Source organism: Engystomops pustulosus, chromosome 4, assembly GCF_040894005.1.
Source record: "Engystomops pustulosus chromosome 4, aEngPut4.maternal, whole genome shotgun sequence".
NCBI classification, from domain to species: Eukaryota; Metazoa; Chordata; class Amphibia; order Anura; family Leptodactylidae; genus Engystomops; species Engystomops pustulosus.
In genome coordinates this window covers 99,259,069-99,271,423 of record NC_092414.1, presented here as the reverse complement: position 1 = coordinate 99,271,423, position 12,355 = coordinate 99,259,069, and positions in this window count along the sequence as shown.

Sequence of the window (12,355 nt, the reverse complement as noted above, 5' to 3'; positions counted from 1 at the left end):
ATTAAAATGTTGTACAACATGCTAAGACATGTTGTCAGATAATTATGCAGGCAGATAGGCAGATAAATATGCAGACAAAAGTGAAATGGGGTACAGGATCAGGAAACAGGTCCCGACACAGTTCAGAGTTCCAGATCAGCCAGGATAAGTGAACTTCTGTGCTGTACAATTAGTTAACACTATTGAAGTAGAATACCAAAAGTCATATTGGTGCCTGCATTATTTGTACTTTCTGTATTCTTATTAGTAATAATAAAAACTTTTAAAACCATAAAAGAAAAAAAAGAAGTAAGAAATGCACAACTGCTGGAATACATAAACAAAGATTACAAATAAAATAAGTGGATTTTATCATTCTCTTGTCAGGAGAAATATAAAAATAGTTTAACATGAAGTAAAGTACTGGATACACTAATGCGGTGTTGGCTGGAGATGTTCATAATATGTTCGGATATGGCTAATAAATAGACTAAACCAGCTAATTGACAATCAACTTGAATATTCCCCTAATGCTTTTGGACTGATTCTGCAGTATATAAAAGTCATCTACAGAGAGTGTAATCTCACCTTACAACTTGTATCAAGGGTATATTTTGAACAGAAGGCAAAGTAGTTAAAACCAGAAAATAATTTCTTTTTTTATGTAAAATATAAAACATATGTTATTTGTTTCCCTTAGAAATCATACAGTGAAAATTAGCAGTTGGGAGGAACAAGTACTGATCAAGTACACACATAAGTTGACATTTTTAGGAATTTGAGAAAATCATCTGTTCACAGATTTGCAATGGTAAAGGCTCCCACGGTAATAACTACTCTGTAAATAAGCCATAGTTATCATGTTTGTTGTGATAATGTAAGTAAAATAGAAACAAACTGCCTATCATAATATAAAACATGTAAACCTCTCATAAAACCAGAATTAAAGGTTTTGGCCACCAATAGCAAACGGATCTTCCTGTGTCCTTCTTGCTTCCGGCAGATGGAGGGGGTTTGTAGTCATTTTTTGTATGCATATGTCTTTGGCAAGCCCTGTACTCACTGATATGGGAGTGGTTTTCATGAAACGGGCATGCATACAGTTAAAGGACTGCAGTAAATGGACTACATGGCCCGTCCATCTGCTGGATGTATTTGTTGGGATAAATTAATCATGGGTTGTATACCACTTTTCTGGTTTACAAGCCATGGAGAAAGTCACAGTTCCTTTGATGTAGCCAAGAATTGCAGCTTTTTCCCCCCTACGCGATCTCCATAGCAATTGGATGTTGAAGGAGTGGGGAGGACCATAACCTGTGCATGGTGGGTGGAGTATCATGACTGGCGCTCAATGCACCCAGTCGTGATAAATTTCCCCACTATGTCAAAATGATTTGATTAAAATTGTTTTGTTACATTCAGGATAATTCTTTATAGTGAAAGAAATATGGTATATTGCTATGTTATTACATGACTGCATCTATTTATATTACTTTATTAAGTAAAAAAACTAGGCCAACCCACTGTCAGCATTCGGAGTCTGTGGACCCATCCCAAAGCGGGATGGTCTTGCTGCGGCTGGGTACCACAAGGTCGTTCCACAGTGGCAGCCACGGTAGCAATACAGGAGACAGTCCGTACCCGGGGTGACAGCAGGAGAACAGCACAGGAAGGCACACTAAGACTCATGTCAGGAAAACAAGAGCTGGCACACGGATCACAGAAACAGACTGCCACACAGATCAGGAACGCAGGAGCTGGACCACGGGAAAACAGAAGGAGGAACTGGAACGCAGGATACATAGGAACACACAGGAATGCTGGAAACACAGGAATGCTTGGATACACAGGAACACTTGGATACACTGGAAAGCTTGGATACACAGGAGGGCTTTCTCTTCAGAGGAATGGCTTGAAGATCCGGCGGGGAATGATGTGAGCCGCTGGAATAAATACAGACCTGGAAGAGGCCAGCGCCAATCATCTGTGTGCTGGCCCTTTAAATCTCTGAGCACCGCTGGTGCGCACCCTTCAGAGGGGGGCGTGGGGGCGGGACCTAGTCAGGACGGGAGTGGGAGCATAGAGAGGTAAGTCCATTGCCGGGGAAGCAGGGCCAGCACAGGGGGCACGGGTGCACCCGCGATCCGTGACATGGATCACAGGGGTGCCCGTGACACCCACAAGGTTAACTTTCAGAAATATGTTTTAGAAAACAGGAAATTATATATTGCGTTGCTTAATTTTGTCAAGTTCTTAGCCAATCATTTTTTTTATGTTTGTAAATGTTGTTGTTTAATGCTTGTTGAATATTTTGAAAAAAAAAGTCTCCAAAATAAATGGTGTTCAAAATAAAACACTAAATAAAAATGACAATAAAATACTATTTAATTTTCCTTATAATTTTATAGTACTATTTTTTTAGACACATTCATATACACATATATATTCAAGAATGACGCCATTTCTTTAATTCAGTCACAAGACGGAGCCTTATTCAGTAAACCCTAATCTGAATCTCTATAGTGTTTACTGACAAAGAGCTAACCTTTTCACTGCACAGGCAGCTGTTGATTTGCAAGCGTGCTTCATTTTTTGTTTAATGAGTTGTGTGTCATGAAGTGGAACTCACTTTCCCTCAGGACTGTCGGCTGTCACTTCTATTAATTTATTTGATACAGCAAACAATGTTTTGGATAACGTATATAACCTGCCAAGAGAGCTAGGATTACATGAGCGTTGCCTAATACTGGAACAACCTATTGACATTGAGGTCTTGGATTCAGTTCTTGAGTAGCACAACTGATCGAACTAATGACATTTACCTTCTGTTTGCCTCTAAAGCTGCCTGGATGTACAGGGAAAGTAGGAAAGCAGTGCTATAGCGAAATATTGTGCAAATAGTTTTTTTGTTACCATCGCTTTCAAACATTATCGTTGCTATGACAACTCCAGCTAAATTACCCATTTGGGAAAATACTTGTACCCTGCACTCTATTATCTGTCATTCAATAATTTCATGTTCATAATAACTAGAAATCAATGGCTTTCCTCAGAGACAGCTTGTTGAAAGAGCAGGTGTACCATCTCCAGTACAAAACTAATATGTGTTTCTGTTTGATTCAGCATCAAGCATTAACCAAAGTGATATTTTAGGATAAATATATAATACCATGAGTATCTGCCTGAAAAACAGCAACCAAATCCATATTTAAATTCTTGACTAAGGATTTATTTATGGATTTGGTAGTAGATACAATGGGGCATATTTATCAGGCCCTGAAATAATTGAAAATGCTGGCTTTTTGCTAGCACTTGCGGTTATTTGCCCCAATCCGCCACCTTGATGTCAGTGGGACGTAAAAGGGCATGATGGGGGATGCAGCCAGCTGAGCGGAGGGCGCGGCCGGCCGGGAGTGGGCCACTGTGGGGCCTACTGTCCCCACGCTGGCGCACTGGCTGCTGTCTGTGACTTTTCACATGTAAAAAGTCAGGGCCTTGCAAAGGATAAATGCTGCGTAGTGAAACTTCTGTAACAAACAGCCCAATTATGCAAAGACAGTTGTTCATTGGTCATGGCAAAAAATTAGACACTGGAAAAATGTAAAAAAAAAAAAGATCTTTTAGGTATAGTGTCCTATCAAAGGAGTGGCCTTCTGGTGAGGTTTTACTGTGTGTGTGTGTGTGTGTGTGTATATATATATATATATATATATATATATATATATATATATATATATATATATATACACTCACCGGCCACTTTATTAGGTACACCATGCTAGTAACGGTTGGACCCCCTTTTGCCTTCAGAACTGCCTCAATTCTTTGTGGCATAGATTCAACAAGGTGCTGGAAGCATTCCTGAGAGATTTTGGTCCAACTTGACATGATGGCATCACACAGTTGCCGCAGATTTGTCGGCTGCACATCCATGATGCGAATCTCCCGTTCCACCACATCCCAAAGATGCTCTATTGGATTGTGGAGGCCATTTGAGTGCAGTGAACTCATTGTCATGTTCAAGAAACCAGTCTGAGATGATTCCAGCTTTATGACATGGCGCATTATGCTGCTGAAAGTAGCCATCAGATGTTGGGTACATTGTGGTCATAAAGGGATGGACATGGTCAGCAACAATACTCAGGTAGGCTGTGGCATTGCAACAATGCTCAATTGGTACCAAGGGGCCCAAAGAGTGCCAAGAAAATATTCCCCACACCATGACACCACCACCACCAGCCTGAACCGTTGATACAAGGCAGGATGGATCCATGCTTTCATGCTGTTGATGCCAAATTCTGACCCTACCATCCGAATGTTGCAGCAGAAATCGAGGCTCAATAGACCAGGCAACATTTTTCCAATCTTCTACTGTCCAATTTCGATGAGCTTGTGCAAATTGTAGCCTCAGTTTCCTGTTCTTAGCTGAAAGGAGTGGCACCCAGTGTGGTCTTCTGCTGCTGTAGCCCATCAGCCTCAAAGTTCAACCTACTGTGCGTTCACAGATGCTCTTCTGCCTACCTTGGTTGTAACAGGTGGCGATTTGAGTCACTGTTGCCTTTCTATCAGCTCAAACCAGTCTGCCCATTCTCCTCTGACCTTTGGCATCAACAAGACATTTCGGCCCACAGAACTGCCGCTCACTGGATGTTTTTTTTTTCGGACCATTCTCTGTAAACCCTAGAGATGGTTGTGCGTGAAAATCCCAGTAGATCAGCAGTTTCTGAAATACTCAGACCAGCCCTTCTGGCACCAACAACCATGCCACGTTCAAAGGCACTCAAATCACCTTTCTTCCCCATACTGATGCTCGGTTTGAACTGCAGGAGATTGTCTTGACCATGTCTACATGCCTAAATGCACTGAGTTGCCCCGCCATGTGATTGGCTGATTAGAAATTAAGTGTTAACGAGCAGTTGGACAGGTGTACCTAATAAAGTGGCCGGTGAGTGTATATATATATATATATATATATATATATATACAGATAAGAGCCTACATTGTCAATATGCCTTTGGTCCTACCTTAAAGGAGCATTCCCACTTTGCTAACCATGGTGGCTGAGTGGTTAGCATTCTGTCTTACATGCAAAGAGTTTGTATGTTCTCTCCGTGTTTGCGTGAGTTTCCTCCGGGTACTCCGGTTTCCTCCCACACTCCAAAACATACTGGTCGGTTGTTTAGATTGTGAGCCCCATTGGGACAGGGACCAATTTGTCATGCTTTGTGCAGTGCTGCGTAATCTGTGTGCGCTATACAAATAAAGAATTATTGTTATTAATAATATGTTTGTATGATGAAAAATAATACAATTTTCCAATATACTTTCGGTATCAATTCCTCATTGTTTTTTAGATCTCTGCTTGCTGTCCTGCTAAAGAAAATGTCATTGTTTATTTCCAGTGGACAGAAATCTGGCCATGGTCACACAGGTGCACGGCTCATTATAACACAGAGCTCTGATTAATCTCTATGATACTAACACCTGTATTTCCAGTGGACAGAAATCTGACCAGGGTCACAAACAATGAAGCTTTTTATAGAAGGACAGCAAGCAGAGATCTAGAAAACTAAGGAATTGATACAGAAAGTATATTGAACATTTGTATAATGTTTCATTATTCAAACAATATCCATTACTTTTTACTTTTAAGGGTTACTTAATAGTTACATCAACATACTTTTATTTTTTGGCATGCCACAGAATTTTTTTTTATCAATATGGGGTTACACTGTGGTAATTTTGTGTGAATAATCTATGGTGGTTTTATGTATGTGTGCTTTAAGAATTACAGTACTAAAATTTACTGTAGTTTGATTCAAACAAAGATAGTTGGAGTAGCTTACATGAGAAACAGTGGCCATAACTCTAACTTTCCTTTATCTAGCAAACATTTCTAGTTTTATACATTAAAAGAGACTGGGAAATTCCTGCTTGAAGCAAAGTTCTCTAAAAATAAACCTCTAAAATGAACAGATTTATTTATACTATATACTGCCCAGCGACTGTTGCTATCTTTCTATGATACTGAGTGCTCCAGAGGTAAGAAAAGAAGTAGATCTTGAGCAATTTGTTCAAATATTTTTGACACATAATATGTGCTAGTTTATTTTTGGGTACCAATTTTCAATACCATACAGTGATGTAGTCTCTAAGCACGGGATCCAAGCTTAACACCACCAAATTAGCTGAAACTTCAGGTAGGGTTAAAAATATCCTAAGATTCCCTTTTTTATCTTAAAACCCACCTATTTTCCTATACAAAAACACCCATAACTTCACTTTACTCCAACACTAAAAATTATATCAGTCTTCCCATTAAATAGAAAATACTAATGTCATTCTTTCAAAGCTGTGATGATCAATTCGATGTTTGATGTCAGAAATATATATTTTAATTACTTGCACAAGCTAAAAGAACAAGTTAGTGGGAAAATGGAAATAAAGACATAAGGAGAGATTTTTCAAAGCTTGTATACCAGTTTTCTGTTATAGAAGCATTAAAAAAGTTTCCCCACTTATGCCACGTGAAAGGAGCCATCAGCTTATAGCGCAATTCTATGATGAGCAGCATTAGAATTCTATGCTAGGCAGGTCTAGAATATATTGGTCGCACAGTGGCCAGTTGATATATCAGGAGGCTGGAGGCTCCTCTGGTGCGGCAGGTAAGGCCGAGTTTACATCAAGCACTTGACCACCATGCACCCTCAACTCCCTCAAATAATAATTTTGCCACCAAGACTATCTCAACTGAATGGTTTACTGTTCTCTTGATTGTCATAAGGTTTATTATTGTGTATTTATGATCATGTAAGTAACCAAAGAAATAATACATGGTAGGTTGAGAATGTTAAAGAAAAAAAATTAAAAACTTTTTTTTTGTTGTTGCTAAAGTTGATATAAAAAAATCTGTGTGAAATCAACATAGTTGATTAAACAATATGTCAGACAGAGAGGTGGCAGATGGAGCAGGCACAGGTTGCAGCACATTAAGGGGACGTCGCAGCAGGGGTGACTCTGTGAGGCCAGAACTGCCGATGTCATCTAGCGGCAGTGTGTTGATGAATAACCCAAAGGTTCTCGATTGGTTGGCTTGGCCATCCACTTCCTCCCAAATTACATCTGACAACCCCAGCCAAGAGTCCCTGGGTTCATCAGATACAACCCTTAGTTGGCATTGCCCAGGAGCAGGTCAGCGGCCCTCACCTGTCCTTAACCAACCTCCCCAGATTTTATAATTTTTTATCTTCGGGGAGGTGGACTCCAGGGCCCTCCAGTGTCAACCAGCCTGTGTCAAGTGTCAAGTATTCTCATGTGAATAACTGCACAACTACAATTCAATACCAATATTAATATTTTTAATCTTTAGGGGGCATGAAATTTGCAGTGGATAAATAAATACATATGTTAAAAAGCTAATATTAACATAAGAGTAGTGAATCTGTAGAATAGCCTCTCACAGATGCTATTAAAGTATGTTAAACAGTTAAAGTATGGCATAAAGCTTCAGTAGAGGCTAGGATGTTTACATTCCAAACGAAATATTCTTTCTTGTTTTCAACTCTTACACCTAGTTGAACTTTATGTACTTGTCTCCTTTTACTGTGCTATGGGATCAGGGCCGGCTCCAGGTTTTAGTGGGCCCCTGGGCGACAGAGCTCTAGTGGGCCCCTTTATGGGCCGTCAGTAGTCACACTGCCCCCCTCTCCCCCTGCATGGACACACTGCCCCCCCATCCCCTCTCCTGTATACACACTTCCCCCCTCCCCCTGTATACACAGTGCCCCCCCTCCTCCTGTATACACACTGCCCCCCCTCCTGTATACACACTGCCCCCCCTCCTCCTGAATACACACTGCCCCCCTCCTCCTGTATACACACTGCCCTCCCCCTATATACACAGTGCCCCCCCTGTATACACACTGCCTCCCTCCTCCTGTATACACCCTGACCCCACTGTATACACACTGCCCCCCTCCCCCTGTATACACACTGCCCCCTCCTCTTCCTGTATACACACTGCCCCCCCCTCCTCCTCTTGTATACACACTGCCCCCTCCTCCTCCTGTATACACACTGCCCCCTCCTCCTCCTGTATACACACTGCCCCCTCCTCCTGTATACACACTGCCCCCCCTCTTCCTGTATACACACTGCCCCCCTCCTCCTCCTATATACACACTGCACCCCCTCTTCCTTTATACACACTGCCCCCCCCCCTCTTCCTGTATATTCCCTGCCCCTTGTAAGTCTCCCCCTCACCTCACTGATGCAGCTCTCTCTGTGTGGTCACTGCTTTCCCCGGCAGGTCATGTGACCATGACGTCATCACAGGTCCTTCAACCTCTGATGCTGCAGCTCCTGCCGGGGAAAGCAGTGAGTGACTGCACATGTTCTCATCGCGATCTGTGTCCGGAGGACACAGATCGCGATGAGAAAGGGAAGGAATCTCCCGGGCAGCGGGGCAGATGTCCTGCTGACCCGGGAACCCGAGTGGGCCCCTCCAGTACCCCGGGGCCCCGGCACTTGCCCGGTTAGCCGGGTGCTGGCGCCGGGCCTGTATGGGATATACTTGGTAACATTTCTTCTTAAATAAATTAATGCTCAAAACGTCAATTGAATATTAAAAAGTGCTGATAGCAAACATGCTTTCTCTTTGTACCATTATAAATAAAATAGAAATTGCTCTTAATTGGTCCTTTAAAAAACTTATAAAGTTAAAAAGATAATATCTGGGCAATCAGTTGGACCACAGCTCCAACTGTAAACCACTGTGTATGCTATTGTGAACACATCAACACAAGGGGGGTATTCATCAGGGCTTCTGCAGCACACCAGTGGCTCAGATTCTCTGAAATAATCTCAAAACTTATTGATAGCAAGTCATAAAAGATCTGTATTACCATCCCCAAAGCATATATAGCACATACTCAGCATATCATAGCAGCTACTGAAAACACAGGAAATCCCTACTTTTTATATCCATATTAATGTGGTCGATGTGTCCTCCACACTTTAAAAGGTGTTCTCATGAATTCTTTTTGTGTATGATATCCACAGGATTTCCTTAATACATGATAGGTTGGTGCCCCACCTCAACAGCCGAGCAGAATGCAGAGTTTTGCCCTCACCATATCGCGCCTCCTGCTCCAGGCCATTATATTACCTGCTTAATGTAGTAGAAGGGATGGACTGATCTCAACTTCTCGTTGAGAGCTCCTAGTCCCATAGTGCAATAGTCTATAGTGAAGCAGGGAGCTGATGATACCCTGCACCACAACTGTACTCTATGTACTCTATCATGAGAAAGAGGTGATATTGGGAAAAAGATGGAAGACAGCGGACAAGTGTGGCATGCAGTTTAAATGCATGGTGCAGGGTGTTTTGTATTAATTTTTTTTCTCCTGTAACTGGCAGGCATGGCTGAGATAATGCCTGCAGGCATCTTTCCTCACCCTCCATATCCACACTGGGGCACACACATGACTTGTGTGAGGACTACCCCTGGCGGAGGGAATGCAGCTGAAGAGCAGAAAGGAAATCTGACATTCTGTCTGCTGGGAGTCTAAGAAGCTGGAGGAAAAGGTAACTATGCTGGGGGGATGAAGAGTCTTGCTCCCCCTAATATTAGTTTGAACTAGGAGTCTCCAGGAGAGTTGGAGGCAGGGACTGTGTACAGGAAAGTGTTTATTTCTGCTCAGTCTTTGTGACATCCAGAGCTCAGGCCAAAGGACCTGAAGCCCAAGGCCAGGATCTTTTGATCTAGTAATGCCCCTGGTAAGCAGGAATGCAAAAGTTACTAGGTAGGTGTTATTCCACTGCCTTACCATTGGTGGTCTTTAGGGCCTCCAGCCAGAGGAATCAGTGAAGATGAGGAAAAGCGGCAAGGAGGCTAGTCCTGACCTAAATTTGCATGTTTGGCTGATATTAAGGATGCAAGCCCAGGAGCAGCATCAATACAGCAGGTTGTTCTCCTAGTAACCAGGGAGATGACTGTTGTAGGAAGGTTGGGAATTAAAGTGCAGAAAGGGTAACACAGATCTTGGTTGTAGGGGATTCTATAATTAAGCAGACAGATAGGGTTAAATGTCACCAGGCCCACATTTATTACAGTGTTTGCACCAGTTTTCTGTCTGAATTTACACTAGAAAGAACACACAAACTGTTTGCACATGTATCTAAGAAGTTTTGTATTACAGCTGCACTGTGTCTGACATTATAGAAAAATTTGCGCCAAAATGGAAGTTCTGGTGTACAGGGGGATCGTGCGCCACATTTCTGCCCGAAGTTTGCTATAATTGTGTCTGCACCACAATTCTAAAGTATTAACCCCTTAAGGAGGCAGCCAGTTTATAGCTTAAGGCTCAGCCCCATTTTTTGTATTCTGACATGTGTCGCTTTATATGGTTATAACTTTGGAACACTCTTACTTATCAAAACGTGTTGCACTTCATTTTAGTAGTAAAATTTGGTTTTGTGTTTATATACCAAAAAAAAAGAAAAAAATCAACCTATTTCTAAATCTGCACACCTCAAACTATCAGAAACAGCTTTTAGGAAGATTGTAAATACCTTGAGATCTTCATAATAATTACCTCAAAATGGAGTTGAAATGTAGAAGGAGCAGAAGGAAAGGAGGAACCTGCAGCTGCCAGGATTTTTACTTTTACTCCTCATTGGCCCCTTTTATAGGCTACAAAATTTTAGCTTTTTCGTTATTGGGGCCATGTGACGGCATTTTTTTTTGTGGGATGAGATGCTTTTTCCAGTATTACCATTTTGGGGTTGGTTTACCCTATTTTTGAATTAGAAAAAAGACAACTAAGGGGAGACCTCATTACAATGTACAAATATCTGAATGGGCAACAATTAAAGATGAGCGAACATACTCGTCCGAGCTTGATGCTCGTTCGAGCATTAGCGTACTCGAAACTGCTCGTTGCTCGGACGAATACTTCGCCCGCTCGAGAAAATGGCAGCTCCCGCCGTTTTGCTTTTTGGCGGCCAGAAACAGAGCCAATCACAAGCCAGGAGACTCTGCACTCCACCCAGCATGACGTGATACCCTTACACGTCGATAGCAGTGGTTGGCTGGCCAGATCAGGTGACCCTGGGATAGACTAGCCGCTGCCCGCGCTGCTCGGATCATTCTGTGTCTGGATGCCGCTAGGGAGAGAGCTGCTGCTGGTCAGGGAAAGCGTTAGGGTGTTCTATTAGAATAGTGTTAGGCAGGAGTGATTCAACAAGAACCCAACAGCCCTTCTTAGGGCTACAATAACGTTATACTTTTTTTTTTTTGTTTGCTTGTGGCTGGGCTTGCTGGCACTAGTAGTGCAGCTAGTACCATATTGTGAGGAATTTGCAGGGGGACTTGCTACGGCTGTGTTTAGCTCTTAGTGACACACATATGCACCTCAAACACCAATGTGGGAAAATTTATTAGGGGTTTGATTTCAATTAGGCACAGTCTGGCAGTTTCTTTTTATTTTACGTTTATTTTTTCATAACTCAGCGTCATCTCATCAGTGTGCTTTCATACTTGGCTAGAAATTAGCCAAAGGAGAATCCAAACGGCTTACTTACGCCTACAATAGCGTTATATATATTTTATTTCTGGTTGATCTGCTGGTGGCTGTCCTTGCTGCAGTGCATCTACTAGCCAATTGTCAGGAATTTGAAGTGAGACTTGCGACCGCTGTGTTTAGCACTTAGTGACGCACATATCCATCGCAAAGACCGAAGTGGGAAAATTTATTAGGGGTTGAATTTCAATTAGGCACAGTCTGGCAGTTTCTTTTTATTTTACGTTTATTTTTTCATAACTCAGCGTCATCTCATCAGTGTGCTTTCATACTTGGCTAGAAAATAGCCAAAGGAGAATCCAAACGGCTTACTTACGCCTACAATAGCGTTATATATATTTTATTTCTGGTTGATCTGCTGGTGGCTGTCCTTGCTGCAGTGCATATACTAGCCAATTGTCAGGAATTTGTAGTGAGACTTGCGACCGCTGTGTTAAGCGCTTAGTGATGCACATATCCATCGCAAAGACCGAAGTGGGAAAATTTATTAGGGGTTGGATTTCAATTAGGCACAGTCTGGCAGTTTCTTTTTATTTTACGTTTATTTTTTTATAACTCAGCGTCATCTCATCAGTGTGCTTTCATACTTGGCTAGAAAATAGCCAAAGGAGAATCCAAACGGCTTACTTACGCCTACAATAGCGTTATATATATTTTATTTCTGGTTGATCTGCTGGTGGCTGTCCTTGCTGCAGTGCATCTACTAGCCAATTGTCAGGAATTTGTAGTGAGACTTGCGACCGCTGTGTTTAGCGCTTAGTGACGCACATATCCATCGCAAAGACCGAAGTGGG